General features: G+C 39.9%; 1 protein-coding gene across 4 annotated transcripts in view; it reads right to left on the bottom strand.

Moving 5' to 3' along the window:
- Window positions 1–18,008, bottom strand: part of KLHL2 (kelch like family member 2) — a 126,545-nt gene that overhangs the window by 62,708 nt on the left and 45,829 nt on the right. The window lies entirely within an intron of this gene.

Raw genomic sequence — 18,008 nt, 5'->3', positions numbered from 1 at the left:
ACTTCAGGATAGATCTTGAAACATTCTTTTTGACGATGAATGCAACACCATTCCTCTTTGAGTTGTCATTCCCAGCATAGTAGACTATATGATTGTCCGATTCAAAATGGCCAATACCAGTCCATTTCAGCTCACTAATGCCTAGGATACTGATGTCTATGCGTTCCCTTTCATTTTTGACGATTTCCAATTTTCCTAGATTCATACTTTGTACATTCCAGGTTCCGATTATTAACGGATGTTTGCAGCTGTTTCTTCTCATTTTGAGTCATGCCACATCAACAAATGAAGGTCCTGAAAGCTTGACTCCATCCACGTCATTAAGGTCAACTCTACTTTGAGGAGGCAGCTCTTCCCTAGTCATCTTTTGAGTGCCTTCCAACCTGGGGGCTCATCTTCCAGCACTATATCAGACAATGTTCCACTGCTATTCATAAGGTTTTCACTGGCTAATGCTTTTCAGAAGTAGACTGCTGGGTCCTTCTTCCTAGTCTGTCTTAGTCTGGAAGCTCAGCTGAAACCTGTCCTCCACAGGTGACCCTCATGGTATCTGAATACCAGTGGCATAGCTTCCAGCATCACAGCAACACACAAGCCCCCACAGTACAACAAACTGACAGACACATGGGGGATCGTGGTGGTAGTGGTTGTAAACTATACAGACAAGAAAAAGATCAGTGGTTGCCAGAAGGATGGAGGAATGAACAGGTGAAGTATAGGGGATTTTTAGGGCGGTGTGACTATTCTGTATGAACTGTAATGGCAGATACATGACATTATGCATTTGTCAAAAGCCCCAGAATTAGATAACACAAAAAGTGGACCCTAATGTAAACCATGAACTTTAGTTGATAACAGTATGTCAATATTGGCTCATCAGTTATAACACATGTATCACAGTAATGCTAGATGTGAATAATAGGGGGAACTGTGTATGAGGGAGAGGGGCATACGGGAATGCTCTATACTATCTGCTCAATTTATCTGTGAACCTAAAACTGCTCTAAAAATGAAAGTTCATTACTTAAACACAACACAAAAACCAACATACTCATGAATAACCAATAACACATACATATTCATTCACATACCTACTGTGTATAAAAGCATGGCAATTTTTTTCTCCCACATTCTGGGAATCTTACGGCCAAAATTTCAAACATTTTTACCACAATCCACAGTAAGAAGTACTTTTTATATCACATCCTGCATCTCTAAGTTTCACAAAACACAAATTGTTGCTAGGATCTGCTATTTTTCTATTCGAGATTCTATTTTTTTTTTCTTAAACGCTAATAATGGCTGGCTAAATTTATTTCTTGCTCCACTAATTGATCACCACCCACACCTGGAAGACAAAAATACTACTTTAAGGCATAGAAATGTAGCTCCACACTGCTGCTTCCCTTCTCTTTCCACCAAAAATCACAGCTCCTTAGAAGCACAGGTCCCCTCTTCAGTCTCCTTGTTGGGATTATCTAGCAACATTTCAGTCACTCCCACTAATTTCCAGATGACTTTTTAAAACCAAAGTCACCGTTCTTCTCTCCATCATAATTTCTGGTGACCTTCAACATCTACACACAACTCAGTTCCTGGAGTTTCAATAAGCTCTTCCTCCACCTCTCCTCAACTACTCACTCATGCTTCCTAGCTTTAAACTGTGTCATCCCAGGAGGATGAAGGAAACGTGGAGCAGAGCCAACCACCCAGTCAAGTCCAGCCTAGATTAGTCAACCCTCAGCCAGTCTGCAGATGCTTAAATTATTGTTTTAAGCCACTGAGCTCTGGCATAATTTATTGTGCAGCATTTTTGTCGCATCTCCATGTCTATATGTAAGTGGCTGAAAATGGCTGAAGGAAAGGACACAACCATTCTCCCTGTACCACTAGACTCAAATTTATGACCACAAATCTCAACTGAGCTCTCCACATGGAGTGACAATTTTAACACACTGCACTAGTAAATTTACCTTGGTCCTTTCAAAGACAATGATTTAACACCTTTATTCTCTTCTCAAATCTCTAACATCCCCCTTTCTCACCTCCTTCTTGACTGATGACTTGCCACAGGCAGTCAGGCCAACAGAAAACTACCCAACCTTTCCTGCTAACCTACTTTTATCTGTAAACATATGCTGTCTTTCCTCCTCCAGTTAACAATGGGAAAAGCTTCCCTGCTCCTATCTAAGGTAAATTTTGTTTTAGATCCTAATTCCTCTTGCTTTAACAAAAACTTATCTCCACTGTACCTTTTCTCTCATTCTTTCTGCCTTTATTGCATCAACTCCTGCTTCTCTACTGAGTCAGTCTGATTGGCACGTAAACATGTTTTATTACCAGTCAAAACAGTAACAATAAAATCCCACAACAAAAAACCTCCCTGGACCCCATGAACCCCTTCACTTAACACCACATTTCTCTGCCCTTTTATAGCAAAATGCTGTGAAAGTGCTGTCTGTACTCTTTACCCCCTTCCTCTCCTCAATCCACCCCAATCCAGTTTTCCTTTAATTCACATCAGCACATCTAAACAACTACTGTCAAGGTCGACCACACAATTTATCATTTACACTGGATAATTTCTGAATAAATAGCACTAACCAGACAGGATCCCAGGATAATAGGTATAAAATGGGACTATCCCAGACAAAATGGGAAGTAAGGACACCTAATACTGATGTCACTTACCACAGTCAATGGTCAGTTCACTCCATTGACTTTCTTCACCTATCAGAAACACCTGACACAGCTGACCAGCCCCTTCTTCTTGAACCACTTTCGTCTCCAGAACTAGAGTTCTGTGATATAAAAATAAGCGGTCTTCTTGCTATATTTCTAGTCTCCCTCATCTGAATTCTGGAATTCCCGAACTGTGTCTTTGACCTTCTTTCCTTCTCTATCTACACTGCCACTCAAAGTGATCACATACAATTTAATGATACCTTTCTAAGCTGGCCCTTTACCATCACAAAGCCAAATGCCTACTCAACATCTCCACTTATATGTTCAAGAGGCAAAAGTAAACGCGACCAAAATAGAACTCACCAACCCGAAAAGGTGGCCTCATCAAATGTCTTCACCAACTCGACAATAGCATCATTACCCGCTGAGCTGCTCAGGCCAAATATACCTAAGTCATCCTTGATAATCTCCTTCCTACACCCTCTCATGCGAGTCCAAATTCTGCTGGGCCCTATCCCCAAATATATCCCCAGTGTGCCTGCCGCTCACTATCTCATGCCAAGAACCCAGGTCCAAGCACAGCATCACCTCACTCAGCCCACCACAACAGAAACCTAAATGGCTTCCCCGCTTCTACTGGTGCCCACAACAGTCCACCCCACACACAGCAGCTGCTGGGCCACTGTCTGAAACAAAACCAGTAAGTCACCAGTTGCTGTGGAGCCAACTGCAACTCATGGCAACCTCACGGATGTCAAACTGTGCTCCGTGACTGATTTTTCAGTAGATCCCCAGGCCTTTCTTCCAAGGCACCCCTAGGTGGACTCAAACTTCCATCTATCAGATATCAGCTGAGCACATCAACCATTTGTGTCAACCATCTGCGTCAACGAGGGATTCCTCTAAACTATAAATCCTGTTAAAACCCTTGTTGTTGTCGCTGGGTGCTGTCAAGCTGGTTCTGACTCATAGCAACACGAAGTGCAGCAAAACTAAATAATGCCCGGTCCTGTATCACCCTCAAAAATCCTTGCTACATCTGAGCCCATTGTTGCTGCCATTGTGTCAATCCATCTCATGGAAGGTCTTCCTTTTTATGGCTGGCCCTCTGCTTTAAAAAGCAGAATGTCCTTCTTCAGGGACTGGTCCCTCCTGATAACACGTCCAAAGCACTTGAGGCAAAGTCTCACCATCCTCGCTTTTAAGGACCATTCTGGCTATACTCCTTCCAATATTTGTTCATTCTTCTGGTAGTCCATGGTATATTCAATATTCTTTGCCAATACCATAATGCAAATGTATCAATTCTTCTTCAGTCTTCCTTATCTCCATTGTCCAGCTATCACATGTATATGGGGAGACTGAAAATACCATGGCTTGGGTCAGGCACACCTTAGTCCTCAAGGTGACATCTTTCCTTTTTCAACACATCAAAGAAGTCTTTTGCATCAGATTTGCTAAATGCACTATGTCATCTGATTTCCTGGCTGCTGCTTCCCTGGGCATTGATTGCAGATCCAAGTAAATTGAAATTCTTGACAATTTCAATATTTTCTCCATTGATCATGATATGTTGCTTATTTGTTCAAATGTGAGGATTTCTGTTTTCTTAATGTTGAGGTGTAACCCATACCGAAGGCTGTAGTCTTTGCTCTTCATTAGTAGATCAAAGTCCTCTTCACTTTCAGCAAACAAGGTTGTGTCATCTGCATATTGCAGGTTGTTAAGAGGCATTCCTCCAATCTTGATGCTGTGTTCTTCTTCATATAGTCCAGCTTCTCAGATTATTTACTCAACATACAGATTGGGTAAGTATGGTGAAAAGATACAACCCTGACACATATCCGTCCCAATCCCAAACCACCCCTTGTTCTGGTCAAACAACTAACTGGTCTATGTACAGGTTCTGCATCAGCTTACAGTTAAGTGTTCTGGAATACTCATTCGTCACAATGTTATCCATAATTTGGTATGATCCACATAGTCAAATGCCTTTGCACAGTCAATAAAACACAGGGAAACATCTTTCTGGTATTCTCTGCTTTCAGCCAATATCTATCTGACATCCATGTCCTCTTCTGAATCCAACTTGCATCTCTGTCAATGTACTGCTGCAACCGTTTTTGAACAATCTTCAGCAAAATTTTACTTGTTTGTGATATTAATGACATTGTTTGATAATTTACACATTCTGTTGGATCAATCACCTTTCTCTGGAATGGGCACAAATATGGATCTCTTCCAGTTGGTTGGCCAGGTAGATGTCCTCCAAATTTCTGGGCACATAAGAGTGAGTGCTTCCACTGTTGCATCCGTTTGTTGCAATATCTCAGTTGGCACTCTGTCAATTCCTGAAGCCTTGTTTTTTCATCAGTGCGTTCAGTGCAGCTCGGTCTTCTTTCTTCAGTACCATCGGTCCTTGATCATATGCTACCTCCTGAATTGGATGAACATCTATCAGTTCTTTTTGGTACAGTGACTCTTCTTTAGATGTTTCCTGCGTCATTCAGTATTTTATCCATACACTCCTTCAATACTGCAACTTGAGGCTTGAATTTTTTCTTCAGTTCTTTCAGCTTGGGAAATGCTGAGCATGTTCTTCCCTTGGGGTTTTCTAAATTCAGGTCTTTGCACGTTATCATTATAATACTTTGTCTGTTCGAGGTGTCCTTTGAAATCTTCTCTTCAGCTCTTTGACTTCATCATCTTTTCGTTTCGCTTTAGTTATTCTACATTCAAGAGCAACTTTCAGAATCTCTTCTGACATCCAATTTGGTCTTTTCTGTTTTTCTTTTTTTAATGATCTTTTCATGTGTGATGTCCTTGATGTCATCCTACAACTTGTCTGCTCTTCAGTCATTAATGTTCAATGCATCAAATCTATTCTTGAGATGGTCTCTAAATATAGCTGGGATACACTCAAGGTTATATTTTAGCTCTCATGGACTTGTTTTAATTATATTCAGCTTCACCTTAAACTTGCAAATGAACAATTGATGGTCTGTTCTGCACTCAGCCCCTGGCCTTCTTCTGCCTAATGATGCTGAGCTTCTCCACTGTCTCTTTCCACAGATGCAGTCGATTTGATTCCTATGTATTCCACCTGGTGAGGTCTACGTGTATAGACACCCTTTGTGTTGTTGCAAAAAGTTATTTACAATGAATAAGTCATTGGTCTTGCGAAATTCTATCATGGGTTTTCTGTCATCTTTCTATCACCACGGACACATTTTCCAAACACCAATCTTTCTACTTTTTTCAATTTTCACGTTCCAATCACCCGTAATTATCAATACATCCTGACTGCATGTTTGATCAATTTCAGACTGCAGAAGTTGGTAAAAATCTTCAATTTTCTCCATCTTTGGCACTAGTGATTGGTGCATAAATCTGAATAATAATCATATTAACTGGTATTGTGCGCAGGTGCGTGGATATTATCCTATCACTGACAGCACTGTACTTTAGGATAAATCTTCAAATGTTCTTTTGACAATGAATGTGACACTATTCCTCTTCAATTTGTCATTCCGGGCATAAGCCTTATGATTCTCTCGTTCAAAATGGCCAATACCAGGCCATTTCAGCTCACTAATACCTAGAATATCGATCTTCAAGCATTCCAATTCATTTTTGACAACTTCCAATTTTCCTAGATTCTTATTGTATACATTCCGCATTCCAATTACTAATGGATGTTTACAAGTATTTCTTTTCATTTTGAGTCGAGCTGCATTAGCAAAGGAAGGTTCTGAAAGCTTTACTCCAAACACATTATTAATGTCGACTCTACCTTGAGGAAGCAGCTCTTCCCCGGTTGTATTTTGAGTGCCTTCCAATCTGAGGGGCTTATCTTCCAGCACTGTATCAGACAACGTTCCGCTGCTATTCTTATTGTTTTCGCTGGCCAATATTGTTTACAAATAGATCGCGAGGTCCTTCTTCCCAATTTGTCTTAGTCTGTAAACTCCTGAAACCTATCCACCATGGGTGACCCTGCTGGCATTTGAAATACCTATGGCATGGCTGCCTGCATTACAGCAACATGCGAGCCACCACAGTATGACAACTGACAGGCAAGTTTTGGCCTTCAGAGAGTAATAATGTAAAATCGTTCTTTTTACTTATTTATGTGTTTATTACTTGTCTCATCCCCCTCCCTTTCCACAATGTAAAGACTTTCAGGACAGGGACCTTATCTGTCTTGCAATGAGAATACAGACTCTCCACAATCCCAAACTGATTTGGCTGTGGTCTTCACAAATGCCCCCAAGTCGCCTTCTAGACAAGATGGAACATAGGAGCTGAAGTCTGTGTTCACCCCCGGCAGCTCCTCTGGATCAAAGACATTGTCACCAGCCTAATAGCAAGCGGCAGCACCAGCAGCAGCAGCAGCACAAGATTCCTGCTGCTGTGCCTCCTGTAGCACCTCACTCAGACCTGAGTAGTCACTCACTCTGAACATTTTAATTTGCACCGCATGCTACCCTCAGTTTGGTAAATATTTACTGAGTGCTTGCTATGACTACATGCCAGGTTTACACCCAGGTCAGCATCCCTATTCCTGACCCATTCATTTCTGGCCCAAGCCTCGCTCCCAGTCAACATCTCTCGCCTATACATAAACCAGAGATCTAATGACTAATGTTCCACAAGCTCTTATATAAGGAAGAACAGCGTTAACCCCCTTTTATAAATGGGAAAACGAGGTTCAGAGAGGTTAAGGAATTTGAACAAGATTACATAACATTTAAATGACAAAGTCATGATCCAAACCCAGACAAAATCTATTCTTTATTATGCTTTGCTTCCTTGTTCATTTTTTGTTGTGCCAAGACCTAGCAAAGGACCTAGTACTTAGCAAGTACTCCACCAATGTCTACTTAACTGATAAAACCGAAAAACCAAACCTGCTGCTGTCAAGTCGGTTCCACCTCATACGACCTATAGGACACAGTAGAACTGCCCCACATGGCTCCAAGGAGTGCCTGGTGGATTTGAACTGCCGACTTTTTGGTTAGCAGCCATACCCCTTAACCACTACCCCACCAGGGTATCTTAAATATCCGTTTTCTTAATAAAATTAATGGGGATTTCATTTCAGTGTTTACCTACTCAATGCAGAAATATACACAGCAAAAGCACTCTTTACTGGTTTAAACACAGAAGAAAACATTCTTTGATGGTTACGAGGGTGGGGAGGGAGGGAATGGGGAATTCACTAACTAGAGAGGAGACAAGAATTATCTTCGGTGAAGAGAAGAACAACACACAATACAGGAGAAGTCAGCACCACTGGATTAAACCAAAAGCTAAGAAGTTTCCTGAACACAACCAAACACTTTAAGGGACGGTGTAGCAGAAGTGGGGGTCCAGGGACCATAGTTTCAGGGGACATCTAGGTCAACTGGCATAACAAAGTTTATTAAGAAAATGTTCTGCATCCTACTTTGGTGAGTGGCATCTAGTGTCTCAAAAGCTAGAGAGAGGCCATCTAAGATGCATCACTTGGTCCCAACCAATATGGAGCAAAGGAGAACGAAGAACACAAGAAAAATATTAGCCCAAGAGACAAAATGGGTCACATAAATCAGAGACTCCATCAGCCTGAGACCAGAAGAACTAGGTGGTGCCCAGTTACCACCAATGATCGCCCTGACAGGGAACACAACAGAGAATCCCTGACGGAGCAGGAGAAACGTGGGGTGCAGAACTCAAATTCTAGTAAAAAGACCAGACTTAATGGTCTGATTGAGACTAGAGAAATCCCAGAAGACATGGCCTCCTGACTCTCTGTTAACGCAGAACTAAAACCATTCTTGAAGGCAACTCTTCAGACAAAGAATAGACCAAACTTTAAGACACAAAATGATACTCAGAAGAGTGTGTTTCTTAGTTCAAGCAGATACACGAGACTAAATGGGCAGCTCCTGTTCTGAGGCGATACAAGAAGGCAGAAAGAGCTGGTTGAGTGGACACGGGAAATCCGGGTGGAAAGGAGGAATGTGCAGTCACATTACAGGTATAGCAACTAGGGTCATATAACATAAAAATTTCTACACATGTGTGTATGAATTTTTGTATGAGAAACTAACTTGAGCTGTAAATTTTCAGCTAAAGCAACAACCTCCACTTATCCTGCTTACCTGATTAACCATCCTCCTCACACCCTCTGTGAAGTGTACTCTCTAATATGCTCACACACTTCTGCCTCTCCAAATAAGCTGCATTTTACTAACTCATGCATTTTGGACTTGCTACCAAATCTTTTTTTTTTCTTTTTTCTCACCAAATCTGTTTATGACACTTAAACGTGTTACTGAAATAACGTTATTTAAATAAATATATGTAAATCCAAGAAAATGTTTGAGTGCAAAAAGAAAATTAGGTTGAATGTTTTAGAACGAATTATTCAACATATTACTACAAAAATACTTTTTAATCAAATAAGTCATGGAAGACAACTGTGTAGGAAGGGAAGAGAAACTATAATTTGAGGAAGATTCTGAACTGAGATTTCTTTTCAATTGTCTCAGTTCTTGCTGCACTTTTAAAAAGCCTGAAAATTTTGGTTGATATATCATGGTGTGGTTTGTGCAAGAAAGAATATGTGGCTTCCCAATTAACTGACCATATCTAGTCTTACAGAAAAGGCTGGCACACAATTATACAATTACAGGTTTAAAATATTTAGGATATATATGTACCTTTTTTTTTTTTTTTTTTAATGATTTCCCTACTTAGTAGCCTTTTTTTTTGTTAAGTAGTCAACTATGCCAACAGGCTTCGTACTTCTTAAGTCCGTCCTTGTGATGATCATCTTTTAGGAATGCCTCATGGATAAAACACTATCAAAACAACATACTTCTAATTATTGTTAGCTGCCATCGAGTCAATTCTAACTTATGGAGACTCCATGTATGCAGAGTAGAACTGCTCCAAAAACAACCCACCATACCCCATCAATAAAATGGACACATGCTGTTGTCTACTGTACTGATGTTGTATCAAACATTCTTTTGTTTATTCCCAACTGATTTGAAATGACACTTGAAAATTTTTGACTTAAATTCCTTTTTTAAAGGGATGAGATGTTTCTGTCTCAAATTTCAATTTATGCAACATATGAAGTTCATGAACCCACTAAAACACCCACTGCCGTCAAGTCGAAAGTTCATGAGCTACTTAAAATCCATCCATTCAAAATTATCAGATGCTTCTTAAATTCCTCCAAGATGACAACAGTTCTAATGTAAACAGAATTTGTGGCTACACACTCATATTAATTTGGGACTGAGAGCATTTACTTATATTGGCATCATCTATTAACAATCCTTATCTTTTTCACACTCACATCAAGTGAAAAACGGACCTACTTTTGGCAAGCCAAAACAAATACCCAAAAGCTGAGGAATCAAAACGCATGTAATAAAACTAAATTTAGCAATGAAGTAAATGTTTTAAAAATTCCAGATCTTTTAGGATTCTACAAAAATGTAAATCAGCACACCTAATAAAGAAGCGTAAATCTTGAAAAAACCTCAGAAAATGAAAAAATTATTTTTCAGTTATAGAGGTATTTGTATTTTTCAATACATGAATTTTCTTTGTAAACAGCGTTAGTTAATGACTGAGTTCCTAAACCTACTATATCTACTCCTCACTTATTGGCTCCCTTGTTATACATTTCACATTTATACCAATAGTAAAAAACCTACTATCCAACTATTTTGTGCATTAACAACATACATCCGGCAGTAATGAATGCTGAGGTACAAAGTGAGAGTAACACTGGTTCTGATGGTTAAGGTTATGCACCAACTTGGCTGAGCCAAGATTCTCAGTGGTTTGGCAGTTATGTAATGACGTAGGCATCCTCCATTTTGTGATATGACATGGTCATCCTCGATTTTCACATAATGCCAATTTTCACATAATGACCTGGACTTTGGAACCTAAACATGTCAATAAGTGAGTAGTGGGTTATCAAAAGCACCATGAGAAAACTAGAAAGGAAACAGATTTTGGAACCAAATATGGTTCAGATCCAAACTCCTAGAACTTAATAGTTGCTGTGTGGCACTGAACAAATTCTTTAACCTCCCTGAGTCTACTTCCTCGCTTGCAAAAATGGGGATAATATCTACTTTATATGGTGGTGAAAACATAAACGAGATATATGTAAAATGTCCAGCACATAGCTGGAGATAAACCCACATGAAAACTCTTAAATTATATATGTAACAAAAATATACTTGCATACACACACACATATAGATATATAAACATCTAAAGCTAATTATTTTTTAATTTTGGGAGAAGGGAGACGCACATGAATTCTCTGAAAGTGTATGAAGAACTCCGTGTACATAAGCTTATGTACACTTGGGAAAGGATACACAGTTTTTCATAAGATTTTTCAGTGGTGTTCATAACCACAGAAAATTTTATAAAACACTTTAGAATAGCCTTTGCTTGATTTTCTCTGTTCCCCAGATTTATAAAGTTCGTTTGGAAACTCTAGGTTAACTCACTCAAACAGCAACAACATGAAAGTTGAATTAAAATATGTGTTCTTTTATGAGATTATATGGGCAGCTCCTGTCTGGAGGGGAGATGAGAAGGCCGAAGGGGACAGGAGCTGGCGGAATGGACGTGAGGGAATACAGGGTGGAGAGAAGGAGTGTGCTGTCTCATTAGGGTGAGGCCAACCAGGGGTACACCAAACCAAACCTGTTGCTGTTGAGTCGATTCCGACTCATACCGACCGCATAGTGGTTAAGAGCTATGGCTGCTAACCAAAAGGTCAACGGTTCAAATACACCAGGTACTCCTCGGAAACCATATGGGCCAGTTCTACTCTGTCCTATAGGGTCGCTACAAGTAGGGGTACACAGCAAGGTGTATATAAATTTTTGTTCGAGAGACAGACTTGATTTGTAAACTTTCACTTAAAAAAAAAAAGCACGATAAAAAAAAATGTTGTTTTATCGCTTTTTTTAAAATGAGCATAAATTCACTTCTCTAAAACCATGGCCCAACTTTAAATATATATATATATATAAATATATAAATCAAATAGCTAAACTCAAAATCAGTTTCAAAACCTAAACAAACAAACAAAAAAAAAACAGCAAAAAGAATTAGGGAAACCTGAAATAGACAAGAATTAAAACCCTACTGCTTCGGAGTTAATTTGTCAAATTACTTCATTCCCTCGTTCTGACTCAAAGTTAACAAGCTTCATTTCAAACAGCTATTACATACACATTTTTAAATGTGTGTACTAAGGAGATGGTACAGTATCACGGAAAGGACCTTAAGCTGTTGTTGTTGTTTGTTGTTAGGTGCTGTCGAGTCAGTTCTGACTCATAGCGACCCTATGCACAACAGAACGAAACACTGCCCAGTCCTGAGCCATCCTTACAATCGTTGTTATGCTTGAGCCCATTGTTGCAGCCACTGTGTCAATCCACCTCGTGCAGGGTCTTCCTCTTTTCCGCTGACCCTGTACTCTGCCAAGCATGATGTCCTTCTCCAGGGACTCATCCCTCCTGACAACATGTTCAAAGTATGTAAGACACAGTCTTGCCATCCTTGCTTCTAAGGAGCATTCTGGTTGTACTTCTTCCAAGGCACGTTTGTTTGTTCTTTCGGCAGTCCACGGTATATTCAATATTCTTCACAAACACCACAATTCAAAGGCGTCAATTCTTCTTCAGTCTTCCTTATTCATTGTCCAGCTTTCACATGCATATGATGCGACTGAAAATACCATGGCTTGGGTCAAGCCCACCTTAGTCTTCAGGGTGACATCTTTGCTCTTCAACACTTTGAAGAAGTCCTTTGCATCAGCTTTACCCAATGCGATGCGTCTTTTGATTTCTTGACTGCTGCTTCCACGGCTGTTGATTGTGGAGCCAAGGAAAATGAAATCCTTGACAACTTCAATCTTTTCTCCGTTTATCATAATGTTGCTCATTGGTCCGGTTGTGAGGATTTTTGTTTTATGTTGAGGTGCAATCCATTCTGAACGCTGTGGTCTTTGATCTTTATTAGTAAGTGCTTCGAGTCCTCTTCACTTTCAGCAAGCCAGGTTGTGTCATCTCCATAACGCAGGTTGTTAATGAGTCTTCCTCCAATCCTGACGCCCCTTTCTTCTTCACGTAGTCCAGCTTCTCAGATTATTTGCTCAGTATATAGATTGAATAGCCATGGTGAAAGAATAAAACCCTGATGCACACCTTTCCTGACTTTAAACCAATCAGTATCCCCGTGTTCTGTCCCAAAAACTGCCTCTTGATCTATGTAAAGGCTCCTCATGAGCACAATTAAGTGTTCTGGAATTCCCATTCTTCTCAACATTATCCATAATTTGTTATGATCCACATAGTTGAAAGCCTTTAAATAGTCAATAAAACACAGGTAAACATCCTTCTTCTATTCTCTGCTTTCAGCCAAGATCCATCTGACATCAGCAATGATATCCCTGGTTCCACGTCTTCTTCTGAAACCGGCCTGAATTTCTGACAGTTCCCTGTCAATATATTGTTGCAGCCGTTTTGGAATGATCTTCAGCAAAATTTTGCTTGCGTGTGATACTAATGATATTGTTCTATAATTTTTACATTCAATTGGATCACCTTTCTTGGGAATAGGCATAAATATGGATCTCTTCCAGTCAGTTGGCCAGGAAGCTGTCTTCCATATTTCTTGGCATAGATGAGTGAGCACCTCCAGCGCTGCATCTGTTTGTTGAAACATCTCACTTGATATTCCATCAATTCTGGAGCCTTGTTTTTCACCAATGCCTTCAGAGCAGTTTGGGCTTCTTCCTTCAGTACCATCGGTTCCTGGTCGTATGCCACCTCTTGAAATGGCTGAACATCGACTAATTCTTTTTGGTATGATGACTCTGTGTATTCCTTCCATCTTCTTCTGATGCTTCCTGCGTCATTTAATATTTTCCCCATAGAACCCTTCACTACTGCAACTCGAGACTTGAATTTTTTCTCCAGTTCTTTCAGCTTGAGAAATGATGCCAAGCATGTTCTTCCCTTTTGGTTTTCCATCTCCAGCTCTTTGCACATGTCATTATAATGCTTTACTCTGTCTTCTGGAGATGCCCTTGGAAATCATCCGTTCAGTTATTTTACTTCATCAATTCTTCCTTTTGCTTTAGCTGCTCGAGGTTTGAGAGCAAGTTTCAGAGTCTCCTCTGACACCCATCTTGGTCTTTTCTTTCCCTCCTGTCTTTTCAATGACCTCTTACTTTCTTCATGGATGATGTCCTTGATGTCATTTCACAACTCGTCTGGTCTTCAGTCACTAATGTTCAATGCGTCAATTCTATTCTTCACATGGTCTCTAAATTCAGGTGGGATATACTCAAGGTCATATTTTGACTCTCGTGGACCTGCTCCAATTTTCTTCAGTTTCAGCTTAAACTTGCATATGAGCAATTGATGGTCCGTTCCACAGTCGGCCCCTGGCCTTGTCCTGACTGAGGATATTGAGCTTTTCTATCATCTCTTTCCACAGATGTAGTCAATTTGATTTCTGTGTGTTCCATCTGGTGAGGTCCATGTGTATAGTTGTCGTTTATGTTAGTAAAAGAAGGTATTTGCAATGAAGAAGTCGTTGATCTTGCAAAATTCTAGCATTCCATCTCCAGCATTGTTTCTATCACCAAAGCCATATTTTCCAACTACTGATCCTTCTTCGTTTCCAACTTTTGCATTCCAATTGCCAGTAATTATCAATGCATCTTGATTGCATGTTCGATCAATTTCAGACTGCAGCAGCTGATAAAAATCCTCTGTATCTTCATCTTTGGCCCTAGTGGTTGGTGTGTAAATTTGAATAATAGTCATATTAACTGGTCTTCCTTGTAGGCGTATGGATATTATCCTATCACTGACAGCGTTGTACTTCAGGACAGATCTTGAAATGTTCTTTTTGACAATGAATGCGACACCATTCCTCTTTAAGTTGTCATTCCCAGCATAGTAGACTATATGATTGTTCGATTCAAAATGGCAAATACCAGTCCATTTCAGCTCACTAATGCCTAGGATATCAATGTTTATGCGTTCCATTTCATTTTTGACGATTTCCAATTTTCTTAGATTCATACTTTGTACATTCCAGGTTCCGATTATTCATGGATGTTTGCAGCTGTTTCTTCTCATTTTGAGTTGTGCCACATCAGCAAATAAAGGTCCGAAAAGCTTGACTCCATCCACGTCATTAAGATCAACTCTACTTTGAGGAGGCAGCTCTTCCCTAGTCATCTTTTGAGTGCCTTCCAACCTGGGGGCTGATCTTCCAGCACTATATCAGACAATGTTCCACTGCTATTCATAAGGTTTTCACTGGCTACTATTTTTCAGAAGTAGACTGCTGGGTCCTTCTTCCTAGTCTGTCTTAGTCTGGAAGCTCAGCTGAAACCTATACTCCATGGATGACCCTGCTGGTATCTGAATACCCGTGGCATAGCTTCCAGCATCACAGCAACATGCAAGCCCCCAAAGTACGACAAACTGACAGAAACGTCGGGGGACCTTAAGCTAGGGATCAGGAAACCAGGCTTATAGCCTGTTCTGTCCCCGAATGACTCTAAGACAATGGCACTATAATTCTACATCAAAACATTGAATCCTAAAATAGATTACTAACATACCTGTTATCCTAATCTTATACTTTATTACTAAAACAAACACTTACAAAAGGGAGGTCACCTGACAAGAGACTTGATTCTAAGTCTAATGAGAAAACATACCTGCAACAATAAACATGTGAATTACAAAAAATTCTGTCCCTACTGTTGGCACTCTGTGGTTAAGTGTAGTCCAGGCAAGTCTGACATGGTGACCTCACGTGGCAGAGTAGAACCGCCTCATAGCGTTCTCTAGGCTGTACTATTTATAAGATTAGATTGCCAGGTCTTTCTCCTGTGGAGCTGCTGGGTGGGTTCGAACCGCCAACCTTCTGGTGAGCAACACAGCGCTTAATTGTTGTGCCACCAGGGCTCCTTGTCAGCACTCTAAAAGCAGATACACTCACAGCAGGACTTAGCCTAACAAGAACACCAGAACACCACCATATGATCTTTTTCTTAAGGTGGAGAGCATCTACAGGGAAGATTTAACAAAATTTATATAAACAAGAACACACAGAACAGAGGAAAGAGCAGTTTGGTGTATCTATTTTTAAGCCTACTTTAATTCTAAACTGCCTTTTCCAAAATAAGTGTCTTTCAATGGAGTATAAAATAAGGCTTTACATACAAGGATACTCCTATCCTGAAGAGATCCCAAACAAAACAAAAACAAAAAAACTATACAAATGTTAAGCGGTTAATAAGTCTGCCAAAAGTAACTCTGAATGTGTTCCTGTAAGAGCTGAGCAATACACACAAAAGAAATTGGCAAGGCAAGAGGTTTTCTGAAAGGCTGTGATGACTAATATTTCAGGACTGGAACGTGATGGTTCTTTTAATAACTTAATGAAAGAAACATGAGAGGCGTTCTCCCAGTTCCTAAAAGGCCAATGTCCCCATAGCAAGAACTACTACAAACAACACTCAGGGCTGAGCTCACACAGTCTAGTCTCTTTGGCCTAAATCATCTTTTACAATTTCCCCCCATGTGGCCCATTATGTGAAATCAAAGAAACTAATCTGTAAACCATTTGTTAAAGGTCAGACACAGGGTACAATTAGGCCCACGCAGCAAATGGATAAAAAGAGGAAGCGGACAGAAATCCAAGATACACTCTTGTTGAAATTAATGTCCCAGAATCCAGCAAACAGTGTAACTGTACAGCAAAGGGTGGGGGCAGCGGTGGTTCAGCAGTAGAATTTCCCCCCTTCCATGCAGGAGACCTAGGTTCGATTCCTGGCCAGTGCACCTCAAGTGCAGCCGCCACCTGTCTGTCAGTAGAGGCTTGATGTTGCTATGATGCTGAACAGGTTTCAGTGGAGCTTCCAAACCGAGAATGACTAAGAAGAAAGGGCTGGTGATCTACTTCCGGGAATCAGCCAGTGAAAACCCTGCGAATCACAATGATTTGATTCCACTGGGTCACCGTGAGTTGGGGGCCAACTCAACAGGAGGTAACGAGAACAACAACACGAAAAGAGCAGAACTGGTAATGTTATCTCAGGACACAGACCACACACTGTCTTCCATGTTAAAAAATGATCATCTAGCATCTGATTTGCTATCTTTATATACAATCCCAAACCTAACCAAGGCTTTTCAAATGCTTAAGTCATACACAGACCTTCCAGGCAAAGGCTAATGAGGTCATCTGGGAGAAATCACCAGAAGGTCTTACTACTGCCAATATTTGATATAAAAATCAACAGCATTTCTTAAGTTAAAAGTATAAAGATTTCAGTCTTCAAATTCAAATGTTTTGTAGCATATTTCAACTAATGACAAGAGACAAAAGACTAGACCCACAATTTCCTATTTGTGCAGGTAGAATTCAGAGATTATTTCTTAAGTATTTAGTCCTAGTTCTTTCTGTTGTCTAGTGTTCCTGCTGGAAGGAATATTAACGAATAAAAATTTTAGATGGCAACTTGGCATATCTATCAAAAATTAAAACGTTCACATACTCTCTGATCCACCAATTTCATCTTGAGAAATCTATCCTATGGAAGTAATGATGCAAATATAAAAATGTCCACTGCAGCATTTTTGTAAAGGTGAAAAATTATAGTGCTGGTGAAAACATGGAAGCCCACACCAGAGAATAAGCTGGACTCATATGTACTGATGTCTAAAGAACTTCAAGACATCTTGTTCGGTAAAAACACAAGCAGCAGAATCACATATACAGTATAGATGAATCTATGTAAAGAAAAGTGTGTGTCTGTATGTGTGAATACATAAAAAATGGTCTGCAAGAATTCATACCAAGAGTAGCAGCTTTGAGCACCTATGTTTGGACAACATTTGACAGAGGTTATGGAAAAGGAAAATGGATCCATGTGTGTGCATGGGTGGGGAAGGAGAAGAGCAGTTTTACTTTCCTACTTTCTTACTCCATATGTTGTTGTTCTGTGCCGTCAAGTTGATTCTGACCCATACTAACCCTATACATCTGTATTACTTAGATATTTACATCACATATACATATATATATATAAAAAAAATTGTTCTCTATAGAGAGAAAGATGCAACATGACATTTTAGCTAAACCCTACAATCATTTATGGAGGATGCTTTAAACAGTAAAAGAAGTAAAGGCCGTTGGCAGTCAAAAACATCCTTTGTACCTCTGTAGACTTTACCCTTCAAAGGAATAAAGAA

Source organism: Elephas maximus, chromosome 21 (assembly GCF_024166365.1).
Source record: "Elephas maximus indicus isolate mEleMax1 chromosome 21, mEleMax1 primary haplotype, whole genome shotgun sequence".
Lineage (NCBI taxonomy): Eukaryota > Metazoa > Chordata > Mammalia > Proboscidea > Elephantidae > Elephas > Elephas maximus.
Note: the sequence above shows the minus strand (reverse complement) of the source record. Positions and strands in the feature narration are given on the sequence as shown.